Source organism: Mus musculus, chromosome 15 (genome assembly GCF_000001635.26).
Source record: "Mus musculus strain C57BL/6J chromosome 15, GRCm38.p6 C57BL/6J".
In the NCBI taxonomy this organism is placed as follows: domain Eukaryota; kingdom Metazoa; phylum Chordata; class Mammalia; order Rodentia; family Muridae; genus Mus; species Mus musculus.
In genome coordinates, this window is record NC_000081.6 from 93692321 (window position 1) to 93714047 (window position 21727).

At 45.0% G+C, this 21727-nt stretch overlaps 3 long non-coding RNA genes across 12 annotated transcripts in view; 2 read left to right on the forward strand and 1 right to left on the reverse strand.

The window, feature by feature from the left end:
* The window catches only part of Gm41387, a 38472-nt gene extending 32146 nt beyond the window's left edge, over positions 1-6326 (forward strand). Inside the window, exons 2-3 of the long non-coding RNA XR_875601.1 lie at positions 5996-6128; positions 6219-6326. This is a non-coding gene — a long non-coding RNA (predicted gene, 41387). The remainder of the gene's footprint in view (positions 1-5995; positions 6129-6218) is intronic.
* Gm41386 lies at positions 5095-20448 on the reverse strand. 7 transcript variants are annotated; one of them, XR_875596.1, is made up of 7 exons: positions 20214-20435; positions 18412-18494; positions 16313-16423; positions 12893-13137; positions 9364-9475; positions 8047-8112; positions 5095-5389 (listed from the first exon to the last, which is right to left on the reverse strand). It is a non-coding gene; the product is annotated as a predicted gene, 41386 (long non-coding RNA). The 7 variants fall into 7 exon arrangements; XR_875594.1 differs by lacking the exon at positions 5095-5389 and adding an exon at positions 6621-6992; XR_875595.1 differs by lacking the exon at positions 5095-5389 and adding an exon at positions 6621-6992 and having other exon boundaries at positions 12893-13151.
* Gm30339 overlaps positions 14129-21727 on the forward strand; it is a 35406-nt gene continuing 27807 nt past the window's right edge. Inside the window, exon 1 of one of the 4 annotated variants that reach the window (XR_875590.2) lies at positions 14129-14432. This is a non-coding gene — a long non-coding RNA (predicted gene, 30339). The remainder of the gene's footprint in view (positions 14433-21727) is intronic. The other 3 variants (XR_875589.2, XR_875593.2, XR_875588.2) reach the window with 3 other exon arrangements.

The following is a 21727-nucleotide window of genomic DNA, read 5'->3' on the forward strand; positions in this document are numbered from 1 at the left end:
ATTGTGTGAGTTTCTTTGTGAATGTGTTACCTCACTCAGGATGATGCCCTCCAGGTCCATCCATTTGGCTAGGAATTTCATAAATTCATTCTTTTTAATAGCTGAGTAGTACTCCATTGTGTAGATGTACCACATTTTCTGTATCCATTCCTCTGTTGAGGGGCATCTAGGTTCTTTCCAGCTTCTGGCTATTATAAATAAGGCTGCTATGAACATAGTGGAGCATGTGTCCTTCTTACCTGTTGGGGCATCTTCTGGATATATGCCCAGGAGAGGTATTGCTGGATCCTCCGGTAGTACTATGTCCAGTTTTCTGAGGAACCGCCAGACTGATTTCCAGAGTGGTTGTACAAGCCTGCACTCCCACCAACAATGGAGGAGTGTTCCTCTTTCTCCACATCCTCGCCAGCATCTGCTGTCACCTGAATTTTTGATCTTAGCCATTCTGACTGGTGTGAGGTGGAATCTCAGGGTTGTTTTGATTTGCATTTCCCTGATGATTAAGGATGTTGAACATTTTTTCAAGTGCTTCTCTGCCATTCGGTATTCCTCAGGTGAGAATTCTTTGTTCAGTTCTGAGCCCCATTTTTTAATGGGGTTATTTGATTTTCTGAAGTCCACCTTCTTGAGTTCTTTATATATGTTGGATATTAGTCCCCTATCTGATTTAGGATAGGTAAAGATCCTTTCCCAATCTGTTGGTGGTCTTTTTGTCTTATTGACGGTGTCTTTTGCCTTGCAGAAACTTTGGAGTTTCATTAGGTCCCATTTGTCGATTCTCGATCTTACAGCACAAGCCATTGCTGTTCTGTTCAGGAATTTTTCCCCTGTGCCCATATCTTCAAGGCTTTTCCCCACTTTCTCCTCTATAAGTTTCAGTGTCTCTGGTTTTATGTGAAGTTCCTTGATCCACTTAGATTTGACCTTAGTACAAGGAGATAAGTATGGATCGATTCGCATTCTTCTACACGATAACAACCAGTTGTGCCAGCACCAATTGTTGAAAATGCTGTCTTTCTTCCACTGGATGGTTTTAGCTCCCTTGTCGAAGATCAAGTGACCATAGGTGTGTGGGTTCATTTCTGGATCTTCAATTCTATTCCATTGGTCTACTTGTCTGTCTCTATACCAGTACCATGCAGTTTTTATCACAATTGCTCTGTAGTACATCTTTAGGTCGGGCATGGTGATTCCACCAGAGGTTCTTTTATCCTTGAGAAGAGTTTTTGCTATCCTAGGTTTTTTGTTATTCCAGACAAATTTGCAAATTGCTCCTTCCAATTCGTTGAAGAATTGAGTTGGAATTTTGATGGGGATTGCATTGAATCTGTAGATTGCTTTTGGCAAGATAGCCATTTTTACAATGTTGATCCTGCCAATCCATGAGCATGGGAGATCTTTCCATCTTCTGAGATCTTCTTTAATTTCTTTCTTCAGAGATTTGAAGTTTTTATCATACAGATCTTTCACCTCCTTAGTTAGAGTCACGCCAAGATATTTTATATTATTTGTGACTATTGAGAAGGGTGTTGTTTCCCTAATTTCTTTCTCAGCCTGTTTATTCTTTGTATAGAGAAAGGCCATTGACTTGTTTGAGTTTATTTTATATCCAGCTACTTCACCGAAGCTGTTTATCAGGTTTAGGAGTTCTCTGGTAGAATTTTTAGGGTCACTTATATATACTATCATATCATCTGCAAAAAGTGATATTTTGACTTCCTCTTTTCCAATTTGTATCCCCTTGATCTCCTTTTGTTGTCGAATTGCTCTGGCTAATACTTCAAGTACTATGTTGAAAAGGTAGGGAGAAAGTGGGCAGCCTTGTCTAGTCCCTGATTTTAGTGGGATTGCTTCCAGCTTCTCTCCATTTACTTTGATGTTGGCTACTGGTTTGCTGTAGATTGCTTTTATCATGTTTAGGTATGGGCCTTGAATTCCTGATCTTTCCAAAACTTTTATCATGAATGGGTGTTGGATCTTGTCAAATGCTTTTTCTGCATCTAACGAGATGATCATGTGGTTTTTGTCTTTGAGTTTGTTTATATAATGGATTACATTGATGGATTTTCGTATATTAAACCATCCCTGCATCCCTGGAATAAAACCTACTTGGTCAGGATGGATGATTGCTTTAATGTGTTCTTGTATTCGGTTAGCGAGAATTTTATTGAGGATTTTCGATTATGACTCTTAAGGGTTACACCATCAATAACCTCACTGGGACTCCTCTAGCTGAGCTTTTCAGTAGGCCATACCACAGGAAGACTTCAGATATTAGAAGCCAGAATGGGGGTTTCCCTTCTTTCTCCCTTTCATGGAAACTGTCTTTTCTTTGAAGTCATTCTTTCCATAAAGAAAAGCACACACCCTGGGTAAGGACCTGGGTAGTTATGAAAATCCTGAAAGTTAGAGACTTTCCCAAGGTCACAAAATTTACCATGCCATGGAAAGAACTAGACTTTTTCTAATCTTATTTTTTTTTTCTAAAAAAAGATTTCCTAATCTTTGTTCCAAAAAAGATGACCTTAGCTCCCAAACGGCCTCATTCACCTCTGCAGAAGAGACTGAGTCTTCAACGCCGTCTCCGACATTGGGAATTTCAAACAGCGGGCTTGGGTTTGGTGAGAACCAAGAATGGGACCTTCAACAGCATCCCCCATGTGATTCCTACGCACGCCACACTCTGAGGACTACAGCCCTGTAGCCCGAGGCAGATGCCTGATGACTGGTCTCAACCACCTCCCTCTGATTCCTGGAAGTACCTTCAGAACAGATGCTCAAGGGCCACAGGCTTGGGTAGCAGCAACGCTGGGCCTGAGAGTAGACTTCTGGCGTTCACTCACTGCGCTGCTAATTATCAGTTCACTGCGATGGGGATGGGTGTGGTGGGAGGAATGACTAGGGATGGTCCTTGTCCTGTCCATCCTACTGTCGCATCCTATAATTTAAGGAATCTAGTCCATCTCTTCATCAGCATCTTCTCTTTGCTTTTCTTTTTATTCCTCAGCTATTTTATGAATATTATGTCTGCCAGACCCTGCTCTATGATAAACAAGACGAATAAGGACCCCCCTCTCCTGCTTAGAGAGTTGACATTCAGTGTGGACTAAAAAGAAAATAAACAGGTAGACCCAGACTCCCAAGTTAATTACAGATTGTGGTCATTTCGATGAAGTAAACAAACACGGTACTGTATGAAAAGACTGCCTTCCCAGGGTGAGCTCTCTGTACTGCCGATCCAAGGGGTGGTATCTGAGCAGAGGCTTGATGGATGGGCTTTAGGTAAGGGGCAGGAACTGGGCAGATGGTTGAATCCTCTAAGGAAACATCTTCTGTAGTGGGATATCACATGCTACTAATGACGGCCATGACACATCGACACAGGGAGCACTCCTTATGTTCCAGGCTATGTGTTAAGCATTTTCCAGACTCTGTTGGATTTGCGGTAGACATCGAGGGTTTTACCTCTACCATTCAGAGGAGGAATCAGAGGAGACATCAAGAAGTCAAGTGAACAGTGTAGGGTCACACGGTAGGAGGCAGTGTGAGTAATTAACCTGCATTTTGCGGGAGGGCCAAAAGCTCTTCGCATCCTGTGGGTCTCTTCTTGAGTGTCAGAGGCAACTGCTGACTGTAGAGAGAGGATGGTTGTCACGTGTCATGTGTCCAGGCTTGCCAGCATCAGGAAGCTGAACAGAGACCACTTGATACTGTGGAGCACTGGGTTTCGCAAGGTGCTTGTAACATACCTTATGCTTATTGTGTCACGTGTTCATCGATCATCCAGTGAGATTTGGATGAGCAAATTGGGTTTAAGAGAGGCTAAGCACCTTCTGACGTCATTCAGCTGGTGAGGGGTGTGAACACTCTGTCCTGCTTCCCTGACAGAGTCAGCTAATTGCTGCAGTGGCTTAACACACATACACCAAGGACCAAAACTTTCAGAACCCTTTCTTTCTGCCACGGGGCTGCCCCAGCCCCCATTCATGCTACCCTGTCTCCAGGGATGCTGTTGCTTGTTGCAAGATTGGTGGCCTCCTTTCTCTATTCTGACAATTACTGGTAAGTACTTGGACACATCCTAGGATAAATTGCCATGCCTTCTTTCTTTAGAATGATGTCAACCCAGCAGGAAACCACTTCCAATCATTAAAAAGCCAATACGGGTTCCTCTGTCACCAACTCTCCACAGATGGCGGGGGTGGGGGGTGGGGTTGCTGCTGCAAGCAGGGTAAAAGAAACTACACTGAAGGGTAAAGATACTGTCATAGCTGTCTCAGACACTGTAGCCTCAATAGGGACTTGGAAAATGCAGGATCCACTGGAAGGGGAGGTCCCAGGAAGGAGAGAAACGCTGGAATGGAAGATGGGTAGAGAACCTAAGGCACTTGACCCTGGACAGCCTTTCCGATGCTCACGTGGGTGGATCCCACCGTGGCACCACAGTTATGGCACCAGTAATTCCCTGTCACAGCAATGAGGGCATCAATCAGATGACACCGAACACCAGGCTCATAATCCCACGTGGTTGATGCAATGTACAATTTTGGTTAAAATCTCCTTCTCGACCCACTTCTGGCCAACCTACTACTTTCAGAGTTTCTTACGTGCTCTGCTTGACCTGCGGTAGTGTGGGTCAGATCATGTGTGGGGAGATGGCTTGGCACAGTTTCTTCTAGCCTCTGGGTTGATGCAGGTTGGGGTTCGTTGAAAAATGACTTGATCATTTGTCATTTGGGCTTGAGCTGAATTGAGAGCCTGAGAAGGAACCAGGGCACATTCCCAAGTCAACAAGTCTGAATGACAAGATTCGTGTGATCGGTTTCAGCACACACCATATGGTCAGAAGCCAAACGTCCATGCAACTGTTCAAGATTTCCGTGGGGGAAAAAAGATTTTTATATGTTTAAAGAGTGGCTTTTAGCTTTACCTAACTCTTGAACCTCTGTGGGCAAAAGTATATTGCTATCAATGTTTTTTTTCTTCCAACTCTCCCCAGGGTATTTGTATGTAATAATTAGCTCTCTATAATGTACACATCAAAATGTTAGTGGGCTTACTATCAAGACCTATTAAAACTTGCTTTGTGGGTTATTTTATAAAAACAGTTTTATTTGTAAGACATTCTCGGTCCGTGGCAGACACTCAGCACAGAACATAAGTCACAGACATGTGCAAAGCTCTGAGCTCAGGACATATTGGCACACAGATCTCCAGTGTTCTGAGGTGTCACACAGATCTCCAGTGTTCTGAGGTGTCACACAGATCTCCAGTGTTCTGAGGTGTCACATAGACTTGGGCTGTTTTCTGGTTTGGCACCAACTGGCTATGTGACAACACCAAACTCCTTAGCTCTCTTCTCTTCATGCCTGGCGGGGCGTGGGGTAGGCTGGGGATGAGAGTGGAAGACAAATGACCCCTGTGCATCTATCCATCTCTGGCTATTTTTCTTTTTTGTTTTTTTGTTTTCCATGAAAATTAATCCTGACTTGTCCAACTGCCCCACTGTGTGTCTCTCAGAGGCTGACATACACACATGTTTTAAAACTCAAATGTGTACCTTCTACCCTTATTTTTAAGCCATGGTGGCAATCTCTGCCCTAAACTCAGTCCAGCGCTTCATTCCAGAATGATTTCTGTTGTGTGATAGTTGGCTAGGAAAGTATTTTCAAGTCTTTTTAAATTATAGGACAGCATCTCCTCCTCTTCAGGCTTCCAAACTGTAAACATGACCATAATCTTTGACTGTTATCCAAGGCTTTGCTAAAGCTTTAGACAGCAGATATCAAAATCAACCAGCTTTATGCATTGGCTTTACTGTTCTATAAAAATCTTCTGGCAAGCTTCAATATGCTGGTATAACTATAACACGGGGTTTGGGGGGAGAAGACCCCCCATTAATAGGAGAACTGAAGACCAGGCTAACAGGTTTGTTGATGCACTAATATAGAATAATCTCTGCTAACTATAATTAACTCATATGCTCCTGTCACAGGTTGACTCTCCAAATACTTGCCCGTCACGACTGATATTCTTCTGTGAGACGTGAGCAGATGCTCCAACAACTGTCTGGAGCCTTGGAGTGTGTGCCCTTATCCTTGGCAGGAGAAGCGTCTATTTTTAGGAAGGTATTTTGACACTTTACCTCTTGGCTACATTGTCTTTTTAAAAAAAAAAAAAAAGAACCGTCCCAGTGAATAGTCTCCCACTCCCTACAGGGCTACAGGGCGTGCAGAGACACTCAGCCTGAGCTTGTTCGCTGGCAGTCAACTGGCCCAAGACCAAAGCAGCTAATCAGCTCCGGGTTTATTTTGGGGTTGGAGGGTGGTGGGGGTGGGGTGGGGAGGAGATACCTTCTCACACACTGACAGCCTTTCTCTCGGCTTCCTCTCCTACAGGCTGTCCTGGTTAGCTTGACAATTGTCTTGGGACTTCCAATCAAGGTTCCTCTCTGTGAGAAGGAACATGCCTCATGCTGGCTTTTTTTTTCTGAGGACTTTTTCAGAAGGGACCAAAAACATTGTTTCTCTCGTATTCCTGAAAACCGCCTGACTGCTCCGTATTTAGCTCAGGAGAGAGTTAGGGAGGCTGTTGCTGCTGTGCTTTGGGGGGGTGGGGGGGGGATAGCTGGGAACCACGATGAAGAAGCAGCCGTGGCAAACGAGCCAAGTCGAAATGTCTAATTGACATGTAAACAAGAAATGAAAGCAAAGGCATCTCTATAAAACAAAGCAGGACAGAGTGATACCAAAAAGAGACCCACCTAAGCTGGTGAGAACACATGAAGTCACAGCAGAAACGCTGAACTCAGAGCTTCTCCTCTGGGCCCCCGGGGAAGGGCTATGGCACACTTTGCTGACCTGATTCTTGGTTTCCTAGAAATTCATCCTCCCTGTGTTCTCAAGCCCTAAGTCCACAACACAACGGTAAGCGAGGGTAGCGTAAAAACCATCAGGCTGAGGGTAAGGACATTTGCCTACAGCAGGAGGTGCCTTCAGAAGACAAAGAAGAGAAGCCCACTGTTAATGCTGTTTATAGTAAATATTAAAGAAAAAAATTTACAGAGTAGCAGCTGTCAAGTTTTCCTGATATGTAACAAGGTTTAATTTGTTTTGGGGCACTGTGGAAGTCTTAACTTGTTTGCTGGTAAATTTTTTTTCTTAGTGTTTTTCTTTTTAAGGCTCATGAGTTCTCCCCTAACGGATTCTTGAAGTCAGCCACCAGAAGTAGAAAGTATTCAGAAACCCTCTAACATTGTCCCAAGTGAAGGCAGGTCCCTTATGAGGAATCTACATACACTGTTGAGAACCTTATCATGTGTTCAGTCACTTTGGCAAAAACCAAAATACCCCCCCCCTCCTCCCAATCTCCTCAAACTAAAAATCGATCAAATGAACTCCCTCCCCAGAAACAAATAGCTTTTAGGTTGGTCATGTAGTTATCAAATATGATTGATGGCATTTGCTGAGACTCTAGTCGGTGCCAGCAAGGCTGGAGGAGAGAGCAGAGAATTTCCTAGACTTAGAGAATTTTTTTTGGCATTGTCTCCTAAACAATCACACTAAGACCTCCATGTATTGACAGCTCGAAGATTCCAAGAGAGATAATCTGTTCTAAGATTTGGAAAATAATGATGGAGAATCAGGACATTTCCTGAGGATAAATGGCCAGCTGGAGAGAATTAACTCTCAGCCTTAAGTTCAACCCAGTGCCATTAACCCGCCCAGTCCCTGGGCTCGAGCTAGACCGGTGGCCCTGTTTACAGGACACATGCAACTTCCCTGTGGGGGAACCAGAGTGAGGACGACGATTGTTTGTAGAGAACTTATTTCATAAGTTTGAGACTCTCTGGGAATAGCAAGTGTGACTCGTAGGGAAGTTTAATGTTGTTACTGGTGACTGGAGCTGGCCAGGCTGCTCCAGCAGGCGGCAGGGTGGAGACCTGGCACAAGGCCTCTGTCTGTTCATTGTGCCAACAATCCCTGAGCTCGGTGCCATGAGCTTACTGCAGCTCAGCAGATCTATAATCGCAGGCCAGAAACCTACCTTGGCAACCTTTTGAAACTTCTGTCACAATCCTTGGAGAAGCAGCAGAGAAGCAACTGAAGTCAGCTAGGGGGGAAAGAGAGGAAAGAGCAGCTGCCTTGGTGGAGCCATCCTAGAGTAAGAGTTATTACTTTTTGAGGTCTTGGCAATTACACTTCAAAGCCAAGCAGCATCGTCAAAATTTCCCTATTTTCTTTTAATCATTAATGCTACCCTCTATTTGATATTCTTTCAAAGCCCGGCATTCCACAAAGCAAGCGATTAGCAATTCTTACTCCAGAGACAAGCAGAGCAGCAATGGGAAGAAGGAGGTTTCAGTCTTTGCATGGGTTTCCCTCCTGTGACTGGGACGATATTGCTACTTGAGCTCTTTGACTGTAAGTCCAGTGCAATGTATACATCATTTGCATTTTCCCAAAGTCTTAGCAGTCAAACGGAGCACGTTTTAAATGGTAGAAAAACCTTCACTCCAGCATCACAGCCTTGAAAAACTCACATCTTACTTTTTAAATTAAATGGGGTTTCAAAATGGTATGTCTAAGTATATAAATGGATAACTGGGGGGGGGGGTACAATTACTTAAAAAAATCATTCCCTCTTGCATTTATAATACATTTTAGAGTGAGCAATGAATATTTTATGCAGAACCTATTTTCAACCCGAAGATGGTTTACATTTAAAATTCTCTATTCAAACGTGTTCCCACAAAGAGAGCGACCCATTGTCAGCTCTCCATTGTTTCCATGTCCAGGCTGCTGTCAGAAGGGAGCATTCGGTGATATTCCAGGAGCGAGTTTTCATTTGTTCAAGAAACTGGTAGAGCCCATTTATGCTAATGTGTTATGCTTAGCTGACCTTTGATTCCACACGTGACTGCACAAGCAAATAACCAGCAAAGATGGACGCTTGGCATTGAGCTCTGGGCTCTGGAGCGGGAGATTCAGGTTAAAATAGGATTTGTTGCTATAGGCTCTTCTTGCTTAGCTTTCACAGAAAATGGCGGGCGTGTGAGTGGTGTGGACAAAGACTTGAGAAGGGATAATGTATGCTGAGTGCTGTCTGCTGTAGTGGGTGCCCTTGACCTAGCTCCTGTGCTCTGAGGTGTCCTTCCTTTCCCCTGTCCTCTCTTGGGGAAGTTTGGGACTCCCTGCTTTTGGTACAAGAATAACTGAGCTGAAAGCTGTCTTTCATCCAGCAAGACCCAGAACACATAAATACCTTCTATCAGAAGCCACCTGACCCTCAGGAGCTAGTTAGTGCTCACTGTATTATATTCTCTGTAGCATGGACGATGAATTACGAATAAATAGAACTTACAGATTCAGAGAGGGGTAGACCAGAAGGAGCTTTGGAGAGCATTCCGTACAAGGAGCTTCTGTTCTCCATAGTCTGGCTGATCAGAAAAGAGCTAGGAAGTGGGGTTCAGCCTCTGCAATAAAAACAGGTCAGCTTTCATTTTATATATATTGTGGTTCTAAGTAGGACTCTTTTTTTTAGAGCAAGAACATTCTGTCATCACCCCACCCCACAACCCCTCACTTAAAGCTTCTGAGAACCCCTGGTGACTTCCTTTTACTGCCAAGGAACTAGAGGTCTAGAGAAATGCATCGTAGCCGAATGTTGCTGCAAATATGGAGATGCCTATCCAGCCCTGGTTTTCTGGTTTAAACTGGATGGGGTTAGCATGTCACTACCTTTTCTTGAGTCTTCTTGTCTGGAAAGCCTTGAACAGAGTGTCAACATCCTGTTTCTCTGTTATCTCTTATAATCCTTGGGTGTGTACAGTTAAGCATGTGTGAAATATGTGGGGACTGGCATATGTATGCATGCACGCGTGCATGCACGTACTTGCTTGCACCAGGCTATGGGTATGAAAACAGTAACGCAACAAATCTCCAGACCTTCGGGATCCAGTGGGACACTTCATAGCTGAGGGGGACAGTGCTTGGAATACGTTTTTTTTAGCTTTCCATATTATGGCATGTGCTGGTACTGTGGTAGCTCATGATAAATACGGTCCCCAATCCTTTGACCTCTCTGCCACCAACATGACTCTGAAACTCATGGAGACTAGAGATCTCTCAGTGCTGAGGGAGGTTATAAGGAGAATGAGAGTTTAGTGTTCTTAGCATTGTACCCAGGCCATTCGTATAGAGCAAGTCAAGGCCCACGTCGACAGGTCCATGTCGACAGGTCACTGTTATCAATTCTGGAATGGTCAAGGAACTCATAGTGACAGTTAGGGTCTGAATGTTTTGAACTTTACATTGCTACATTGTTGAACCCTAGATTGCTGACAGGACAGTTATGCCCTTCCCCCACATAACTGGGGGTTCTATCCAGTTCCATTTAGTACAAGAAACACATCTGCAGTCCTCCTCAAGGCCAGGCACAAGCTGTCAGCCCCTGTGGAGGGAAGACTCTTGGAGTTCACTTAGCTCTTGGTGTTCAGCTTTCATTATAAAAGATCATTCAAACATAATGCCACATTGTTGATGGAAATAAAAGAAAGAATGTTGCTGCCATGGAAATCAGTATGGAGCTTCCTCAAACAAACCAACAAAAAGTAGGATGACCATATGGTCTGGAAACTCCACTGCTATTCATTCTCTGAATCTGAAATGAGCTAACCAAAGAGATGTTAGCATGAGTGTGTGAAGCAGTGCTTATTATTAATTATTATTATTATTATTTGATATTTTCTTTATTTACATTTCAAATGTTATCCCCTTTCCTAGTTTCCCCTCTGAAAATTCCCTATCTCTACTCCCCAACCCACCCATTCCCACTTCCTGGCCCTGGCATTCCCCTATACTGGGTCATAGAACCTTCACAGGACCAAGGGCCTCTCTTCCCATGGATGACCAACTTAGCCATCCTCTGCTACATATGCAGCTAGAGCCATGAGTCCCACCATGTGTTTTCTTTGATTGGCGATTTAGTCCCAGGGAGCTCTGGGGGTACTGGTTAGTTCACATTGTCGTTCCTCCTATGGGGCTGCAAACTCCTTCAGCTCCCTGGATGCTTTCTCTAGCTCCTTCATTGGGGACCCCATGCTCCATCCAATGGATGGCTGTGCACATCCACTTCTGTATTTGTCAGGCACTGACAGAGCCTCTTAGGAGACAGCTTTATCAGGCTCCTGTCAATCTCTTGTTGGCATCCGCAGTAGCATCTGGGTTTGATGGTTGTTTATGGAATGGATCCCCATTAGGGCAGTCTCTGGATGGCCATTCCTTCAGTCCCTGCTCTGGACTTTGTTCCCCCTTCTGAGAAGGATCGGTGAAGCAGTACTTTAAGAACAACAACATGGAGACAATGTTGATGTCTATCCACAGGTGACCACACAAAGACAGCACAGCATCTATATGCCTGGAATATGACTCAGCCTTTAAACCCAAGAAATTCTACTACACGCAGCAAGATGGATGGATCCCAAAAATTATGACAAAGGGCACTAAGGCAGGAACTGGAGGGTGACTGTTGCCTGATGGCAGTTAGATGCAGGGCTTAGAAATGGTCAAGTTTATAGAATGGAAGAGAGGAGTGACGTCGGTAAAAGGAAGAAAAAGGACTCACTGGTCCAAGGGCAAGAAGCCTCAGTCAGTCAGGAAGAAGGAGCTGGGGTCTGCTGGGTGTCTGTGTAGTCAATAGTGAATGGTGTGCTTCACCTCTCACTGAAAGGGAGCTATCCCATGAAGTGGTCTCGTCATGTTAAAAAAAAAAAGTGTTGACTCCTTAAGTCTTTATGAGAACAAAGTTGCTAAGGGTTATAGTGAGGAGCATCACTTGTGAGCATGGGAAAACGTGGGCCCTATTGTCCCCCAATATTCTAATTCAAGTGAGGTGAGAGATCCACAGTTTCAGAACATTGTAGATACCTGTTTGAATGTTTCCCTCTGTGTTGTATTAGTGTCTGTTTCCCTAGCTACAACCTCCATTCTTGAGGTTGGGTCACTTATAACAAGAGTTCTACTTGCCTATAGTCTTGAGGGCTAAAGAGGGTCAGCTGGGTCTGGTGAGGGTCCCCTGGCTGCATTGCACCATGGCACACTGGGTATCACAGGGGATTCATGAGAGAGAGGGAGGTTGCTTCAAACACTTGGGTCCTTTGGGGACAACACATAAGAAGATCACAGCCGAAGCAGAAATGTATGAGGCTCTTGTCTGAGATGTACTGTCTGCAGGAAGCCCAATATGCCACTCATGCTTCAATGGAACCCTTGAATCTAACCATGGAATCTTTGCCTGAATGTCCTGTTATGTTTAATGGATTGATGGATGCCAGAAGGCTTGAGGGCATATAGAGCTTTGCATACCTCTTATGGGCAGCCAATGAATATTCATCACTAGTAGCTGTTTATCAGCACGAGGTTCAAGGAAGGCCACAGAGAACAGTTGAAGAGTAAATCTTCAAACATCGTTATGGGACCATGTGGGAAACTGTGATCTGGAATTAGAATTTATACTTACTTCCTTCTAAGCAAGTGCATGAACTGGACTGCAATGGTTGGGAAACAATGTCAGCCCCAGGCTTCCACACACACATGCACGAATGTACACATGAACCCTCAAACAAATACACAGGGTTCTCTCTTGAACCCAGAGAACACCAATTTGCCTTGTCTAGCTAGCCAGCTTGATCCAGGGGTCCTCAGTCTTGGCTTCTCCAGGGCTGGAGTAGTGACAGGTGGGTCTCTATAACCATCTAGCGCAAACCTTGTTCCTGATACTTGTGCGGTGAGCATTTTACCCACTGAGCCATCTCCCTAGCCCCAAGGCCAGACTATTTTAAAACAGTTTTTTTTCCTTGCATTTATGTAGATTGAAGAATTGATTAACTCACACTCTTTGAAGATCTACTCCAGTTATATTTAAATAATACATATTTGGCTTCTTGTCTTTGTGGAAACAGTGAAGTGTTTTTCTTGACTGGCAACAGCTGCTGCAGCTGTTATTTTTCCATTATATATGACCATAAGAATTTGTCTTCTAGATCTTGTAGTTGTAAGTAGAAGAGCTTTTATTTCCTGAAGAGAATGAAGACTGTTGTTATTGTTGTTGAAAATGAATTGATCATGTGGCAATTCCCTGTAACAGAGAAACTGTGCTAAGGTTAGAATGTACAATTCCAAAGCGACTCTTAAACCACATAGTCAGAGTTTTGAGCTAAGAGAACCCATAGAGACCATCTACTTTTATATCAGTCTCCCTGAGGAGTAAAACAGGTCAGGCTATCCACCCACTACCACACAGCAAGCTGTACTAGAATCCTAGTATCTAGCCACAAAGGTAGGAACTTCAACTCCATGATTTCAATTATACACCAATCACTTAAAACCCATGGCATGGAGTCATTATTTTGCTGAAGCAGAGGATTGATGACTGTATGGGGGTTGTCAATACCCTGAGATGAGTCACTCCCCTGGAGCAGGAGCCTTGCTGACCACTTGGTTTCTTAGACAATTCAGCTATCTTGGTTTCTGCTCCAATGGGGTCGCTTAAATGGGTTGGTTATGTTTTATTGCCTGGCTCATGCAGCAAGCTGTCAATAAAATGTTTCTTAATGAAGGACTGAATGAAAGAGTACCTTCTATAGAGAAAATGACGTGCTGCTAAGGCCTTCATGGGCCTGCGCTGTCATGATTTCCCAGCTGGGGTAGAGGTGAAGGTCAAACGCAGTTTGTATGAACAGGAAAGATCCTTGGATAAGGGGCGGGGGACTGTCTTGATGGTTTCTCCAAAGGGAAAAGCAGAGCTCATAATTTTGTGATTTAAAAGGCAACATTACAATAGAGACTGAAAATTATCGAATCAAATCCCTTCAGTTCTAAACTAGTCCCTGAGATTAACTTGGGAACATTTCGAAATGGCCCAGGCCCCTTTTTGGTCTTTTACGACTTGTTCAATAAATGACTGCTCTAGGGATAAAAACTGTCATGCCTAGATGCTCAGTGGTGTAATGTGATCAAAACTCCCCTTCTGAACACACATACTTGGCTGGGGCAAGACACTGGGCCTCTAGAGTTCCTGGTTTCCTCATCTGTAAAATTGACAGTGACTTCTGCTGTTAGAAAGGTTTTGGGGAGTTCACGGTGAGCCCCTTGGGGAAGATGCGTGGGCCAGATGTGGTGTTCTCTCTCACAGCCTCCCTGAACTCCAGCGCAGAGCCCTCCCCATTTCTGATGCTTGTTAGAGAAATCCCACATCAGCTGCTCAGCCTGAGAGCGTGTTGGGTGGCAGGGAGGACGTCCTGTGCCTTTTGTATTCCGATGCCTGGCGAGTATTTCTTGGAGAAGTCAAATCCCACACAGTAAGAGACAGTTATGATTTCATCTGGAACGTCTGGTTCTGCAGCGTGAATGTACGAGGGATCTCTGCAGTGTGTGAGTGCTCTCACTTCCTGTCTTTAGTCCTGGCCAGGCAATAAGGAATTGGAGAACACGTCTAACTCATGGGATGAGGACTTTTGGCACACCATTGGATTGTGCTGAAAGCTGTCAAGTTGGCATTTCCTGAGCAGGGCTTGGGTTGGCTCACCCTTCAGGAAATCTATACTTTGTTGGGGTGGGGGGGGCGATGTTTCTAAAGGCTTACAGAGATCTGGTCCTCCTCCCCCATTAAAAGCAGAACTATGGAGTAGAGGAATCAGTAAATACGATGTTTCTGGAAAGGTGAGGGCACTGTAAGTAGTGTCGTGGATGCGGTTCTCCTGCCCTCACCTTACCTGTTGTGAATTCCAGCTTAGCACTTCTGTTATTGTTGATTTTTTTTTCTTTCTTGGCTTCACTGAGTGTGTTTATGTCTTGGGAAGGTATTAATTTTAAGTGAGATCCAACTTGGTGTTGCTCTGATAAGTTGGCTTTCGTCTAACCAATGGCGGTGAACTGAAAGCTAATAGTGACCCTGGACCATGTTGATCTGCAGGTCAGCTTTGCCTGTAGACCAAGAGGATCTCCCAGTGGGCAAGGGTGGTGGGCTTTGTCTATATCCCCTTTTCTGGATACTTCTTAAGCTAGTATCCAAGCCCTTTGCTCTTCTCTCTTGCCACATAGTAAGTTAGTCCTCTGTTCTACAGTAGCCACACCCCTCCTTACTGCTTAGCAAAATATTCAGCTCAGTGTGAAAAAGAGGAGAGAGAAAGAGGTAGGGGGAGGGAGGGATGTTAGTTCATGTTGGGTAACAAAGACAAGGCCTTCACTGATTTTTGCACTGGGTTACATTTTAACTTGTGTATGATGTGGCCACCCCTACAATGTAACAGATCGCTGTTTCAAAGACTAACATCTCAGGGCTTTCGCCAAGCTAAAAATAATACGGATTATAAGAAATTATAGGAGCAGAATTGGAAAAGTACACGGCCCCAAGATTACTTTCGTGCAATAAAGCATTTGCTTGCTACAATGTTTTATTGTTCTGTTCTCCCCAAAGCACGATTTACAATGGCTTTAGTAAAGGCTTTCCAGTCCTTTTGGTAAGTGATCTTTTGTTTATGTGTCTTTTAATTACCCAGATCATTTTTTTCCCTTGACTTCAGCTCATCTTAAAAGTTTTCAGAGGCCATGCCAGGATTGCTTAAGGGGCACCAGGTTTCTCACTAAACTGCCAGAAAATCACTATGTGTTTGTTCTGGGGAATCGTAAAAAAAAAAAAAAAATTAAATTAAAAAATAGGAAGTGTAAGGGAGTGGTCTTTGTAATCATTTCGTGGGCCCTAAACCATTCCCATGCTTTCTTCGTAGCCTAAACCAAAGCTATATATGGTCTGGGAGTGAAATAGCCTCATGCCAGAGGTAATTATACCGATGTCTGTTTTGAAGGCTTGACACAGCAAGCTGACAATTCCTAAGTCAAGTCATGTGATGTTGTAGCACCAGGCATGTACCTGGAACACTGGCAGTTTTTCTGTTAAAGACACAGGTCCCTTTAAGAAAAACTGCTTACATCCTTGGAACGTCTCAAAACTTTTCACAGTAAGCAAATTTCAGGCTTTCCTGAGGGCATAGACCCAAGCAAATACGCACTCCGAGGGGAGTTTCTGACATTCACTTATGAACGAACGTCATATGGCTGGAAGACACGATGTCTTTGGGAGACTAGAGTCTATTTTTCCCCTGTTTGCTTCTTTACTGTGAATTTGGTCTGAAATCCTATAACATGTTTTGTTTTTTTTGGGGGGGGCAGGGCGGTGAGTGAGTGTGGGCCAAGCGTCCATTGCCTGCCCACTTTCCTATCAGCTGTGGGTCACCGAGTCAAGTGATACTTACAGGGCTCTGTGAGGAGGAGGTGCCAGCAGGTTGGAGGGTGGGGCTTGCTGGCTTGGGGCTCAGCCTTCCACTGGCTTCTCTGTTGTCTCTGGTGCCCTGCCTAGTCTTGTCCTGCCACCACAGGAATGATAACACATGAACTCACAGAGACTATGACGGCATGCCACAGGTTCAGATCAGTGCACAGGTTCCACGACTAACCACATCCTACTTTCTAGAGCCCAAAGCTTTGCTAATCATAGAGAGGAGAAGGAGCCCTGATGAACAGGCTCTCCTTGCTATTATCAAACGCTCATGAAATACTTGCTCTGTGTCAGGTTCTGGACTTTACAAGCACCGATTATCAATACGCCCTGTTGGCAAGCTGGTAAATTCAGGTTCAGAGTTGGATAGTTTTCCTACAGTGACTGTCTCTGGTGAGCCTCTCATTGCTGTAGGACCATAGCTATCTTGTCATCTTCGCTGTTAGACATCATGGCTCTTATCTGGAATCCATGTCTTTGCACTGTAGACAACTTGGGCTGGGCAGGGCCAGCTTCCACCCTTGGTCTGCAAAGCCAGCCTAGATCTACTCTTGCTTGTTTCAATGTGCCCCTGGTCTGATGACAGCAGGGGGTTGATCCTATAACATTAAATGTTGTCTGCATCTCTTTTGTATCATAGAAGAAGAAACCATCAGTATAACTCTGGAAGTTCAAGTATGTAGACTCCACAGATACTCACCGTTGACTTTATAGATGATTATAGAGTAGACATTTTAGTCTGAAAGGCTTCCTTTTTTATATATTCTAGATGTAGTAAATAATTCTGTGTCTTTTACTAAACTTAGCCCAGAATTAATCTAGGTCAGACCTGTGTCCTTCTATCTGTCCCCTGCTCAGTTCACTACTGTATTAGATGCACTTCTCCATTGCCAACTGTCCTTTCACACTTGAGGGCACTCCCACATTACAACACTTGAGATTCGCCCTAACTCCCCAGTCTCTGCCAGTCCCCTTCAACCTGGCTAATCCTCATGCCTGACCCCTCTCTGCCCTTAAACAAACACCCCGCCTTGTAGATCTCTACTTTTGCTAATCTTAAATGTGACACCTGCATCCCATCATTTTACATGTGGCCTGGTGGAAGTTTCTAGGTGGATAGCTCTGGGTGACCATGCCTCTGCAGTATTACCTATGAGGTGGAGATCGGCCAGATTTACAATTTGCCAGAGCAAGTGGCTATAGGAACTGGACAGTATAGCCTGTCTCACACAAGAGTTTCTATCGAGTTCAGGGTTTGGGTATTACAGTGGTGTAAGATCAGTGTTCATTCAAGAACTATACTTAGATTTTGGAGTTTCCCCCACTGGACTAGTGACATGTGGATCCCCATTTCTCTCCTTACACTGGGCAGTTTCAATGAGCTGTAGCTCCTTGAGCACCAGATGTAAACACTGGGTGTTCTACAGTGTTCTGTGTGGCTAAGTGACAATGTCCAAGTGAGTGGCATCAAGTGCGTTGTTTGGCTTGCAATAGCTCCAGTTTATGCTGCTTTCTTGGGACCTTCTGTATAACAAGAGCCACCCTGTCTTGCTCCCGCACCCCCCACCCCCTACTCTCTGAGTAGAGAACCTTGCATCGCATCGTGGCTCTGAGTCCTTGGCTCCGTGATCTCGTGAAGGAGAAGAGAGCCTAGAGGCTTAGCATATTCTATTTTCGTTGTAACACTGAGACCTTGTGCAACTTAAGACAACGAGCAGTTGCTCTAGACTCTGGAACCCTGTACTTGACTTTCAAGCCCCCTCAATTAATAAATTGAACCTAACACTCTTGATAGCTTTCTCTAGCTCTCCAAGAGCAAGTAAGCTAATTCGTTTTAGACTAACGGACAGAGCCAAGGTCGAAGGGTCACCTGGATCCCCAGCTCTGCGCACTTCCTTCATTCTGTGGGTTGAGTCTGACAATTGCAATGACTTCACTGTGGTGAGAACAGATTCTTGTCTGACTCCATCACACTTTCATCAGAGCCAAGGCGGGCCTCAGTGTCTTCTGACCTGTTCAGGTTTTGATTGCCTCTGCTTTGAGGCTTAGGGATTTATTAGCCAGCTGAGCACTCACCAGGAACCTCCGTGACGGGAGCCGTGGGCCAAAGTCACAAGGTGCTCTTTCTGTCCCACCGGAACCCGGTTGTCTGTCTGGCTCTGCAGAAAAACATATTTGTGACAGAGCGCGGTACTGTGGCCTACCAGGAGGCTGATGACTCGCACAGTGGATTGTTCTCGCTTTGCTTCACAGGACATGCCTGGCCACTAGTGTGTCTGGCCGGCAGCAAGACATTCTTCATTACGGGACTTTGACTTGATTGCCTCAGAGCCTTGCACTCTCCAGTTGCCTTTCAGGTTTTACAAGGTGCTACATCCTTCTAATGTCTTCTGGGAAGCAAGATCTTCCCCTAGCAATGGGATCCTCCCCTGGGCAGTGGGGTCCTCCCCTGGGTAGTGGGGTCCTCCCCTGGGCAGTGGGGTTCTCCTGTTCCCACTACAGAAGACACAATAACGTATAGAGAGCCGGGTCAATTGTGAATTGCAGCAGTTAATGTCAAATTGGTGGGGCAGCGATCCAGTGAAGTTCATAACCAGGCAATGCAACCCCGAGGCTGGAATGCTGTCGCAACCATTTCTAATGGCAGGGTCATAAAAACATAAAACTGAAGACCTCTTTCAGAGAGAGAGAGAGAGAGAGCAATAAACGGAATTCATGTGGGTGACGAAACCTCTTAACAGGACTAGACCGGACACCCAGTTTTGTTTTGGGACAGCATTGCCTTAGTCAGGACTGGGCCACACCCCTCTCTGTTTGTCCCCAACCTCTCCCCACCCTGCCTTCCTAATTTTACTGCAGAGGATGAGTTTGCTGGTCTGCTAGACACTGGTGGTCCACAGCTGCTTAGCTCCAGCCTGGTCCATTTATACGCGAGAATGTGACACAATACTCCCCCACAATCAGCAGGGTCCCAAGCATTTGCACAGCAGTTCTACCCAGCTGCCTTCCCAGCAGCAGGAAGAACAATGATCAGATGAAGAAACATGCCTGGAAGTCAGAGAATAGCCCATGCGTGCGTGCATTCCCATGGTTGCTTCGTACAGAAGGACAGTGTGGGATACTGCATATTGGCTTCTTCCACTGGGTGTCAATCCTAGACATAACCTGTTCAGAAGTCGCAGGGAACGGAGATGTTGCGACTTGGTGGCCAGAACTGTGGAATGAGATGAAAGTCCAAAGCCAGCAGGACAGCGTCAAGGCTGCCTCCTTCCCCTTTGGAGTTGCTGCCCTTGTGTCCTTTCACAGGACCTGCATGCACGGTTTCCTGAGTAGCTAGACAGTATCCCAGGCATGAGAGTGGATCCACAACTTGAGTTATTTAAGATATGGTATGCTTTCGTGATGTATCTTGTAATTGTTGACGTTGTGGTTCATAAAATAACCATTTTGTTTAAGACTGAAAAGGCCCATGAAAGTAAGCAAGGCTGTAAAACATGAAAATGTATATAAGCCTGGAAAAATAAATATATGAAGGTATATAAAGTATATAGGGCTTGGCCGTGGAGGCTGAACATTGCGTGCAGCTGTGTAATTCTGATGGACGGCTGAACGGGCTTTGCCTTAACTGATCAGCACCGACTCGGGCCGTTTGCGATTGAGCCTGATTGTACCGGTTCCTTTAGATTGTGTGGCTCTGGTACAGAATATGGTACATTTTATTTCATACAACGTGACTGCATATATTCAGGCTAAATATTGTAATGCTGGATGTGATTCCTGGAGGATACCAGCATTCGCCCACTAGTTGACCTGTTACGAACCAGCTGAAGCCTGCTCTCCAACTGTGGTCAGAGGCCTGAGTTAAAGTATGTACTTACCACGCTAGCATCCTCTTTAGATGTTTCTGCTTTTAAAACGTAACATCGGAAAAAACTCATCCTCAAAGCCAAGGAGCCTTGTGCAGTCTTACAGACAGCTGACTGGCACTGCTCTCTTCTCAGAGCTGAGGTGTGGCCGAGTTCCTCGGTGGCTGCAGGAGTGGAGAGGGTTTGAGGCGAGCCAGCTGCAGCTGGTGGCAGGGCAGAAGCAAAAGTCTGGGAGGCAATTTGGGTTCTACTCCTAATTTTGCCACGCCCCTTCCTTTGATGTTTGGCCACAGCAGGAACTTGACTACAGTTCTGTCATGTGTGACGCACGAAGGAAATAACGTGGCTCACGCACCGTGATGGGCCCAGGTCATGTGGAGGTTACTGGTAGTGTTTTGCGATGAAGTCAGTTCATGGAGACTGGAGTTTGCAAGCCCCTTACTTGCAAACAGTATACTGGACAGTATCAGGGGATTTGGGTTCGAAATGGAATCTGTGGGCCAAGGACCAGGGATTTTCCTCCTCCTGAAGAAGGTGTGGAGGCTCTAGAGAAAGGGCCTTTGGGTCACAGAAAATCATTGTGTCTGGCTGATAGAGACCCTTTGTTAATGTTTTTAATGACACTTGTCCCATTTGGAGGAAGTCTGCAAAGGAGAAACCTGATGACTTGGTCCTCAGGCAGGGACAGTGCTGTGCAATCTCTAACTCCAGAAACAGTTCATAGCTGCTCTGTGTATTTTGTCTCCGGCTCTGACTACATGACCCTCGGTGATCCCATCGAGTGGACAATCAGTTGGGTTCTGGCTGATCCCAAGTGGCTAAGATGAGAGGCAGGTCTGTCAGCAGAGCTCTGGACTTCACAGAGAAGTTCTTAGGTCCAACTCAATCAGCTTCTTCCTTCCAATCACAGAATTCCCCTGTGGGTCACAAGAAACGAGGGGTCTTTCGAGCCCCTGGAGAACCAGCCGGCCCCAAACTGGATCTGAAGAGCAAAACACTTGAGCAGATTCCATCAGAGGAGTGGAGGTTAAATGACCCCCCAGGGATGAGCCGGCTTGTTCTGAAGCAACTTCCTTGGTTGGGAGCCAGTGGGCTGGGTGCCCGGTATCTGAAAGCTCACAGGATTTAAAGCAGAAAGCTGTATTCCAGAATGTTCTGTGCTTTTCCATGAGTATGGAGGAGTTTTATTCCCTCAAGTTCCAAAATGTAAACCTATGACCTGCCGGGTACTGGACGTAGAATTCATGCCACAGAAAAATAGACTTGACCTAGTAATACAATGTTTGTGGATTAGTGCCATCAGAAGATAAACATCTTAGATTGTAAGCATTGGGTAAGAGTTCTCCTGCTATTTGATCGTAGACATGGGTTTTTGTTCTAGCTTTTTAAAGATGGTTTACATTTGAAAAGAATTAGGGCAACCCTGCATCTTTGATCAACTCAAAGTCTCTTTAGGGGAAGAGATTTGACACTCTAGTTTTTAACCAGAAATATAAATATGCATCAGCTCACACTCTTCCAAATTA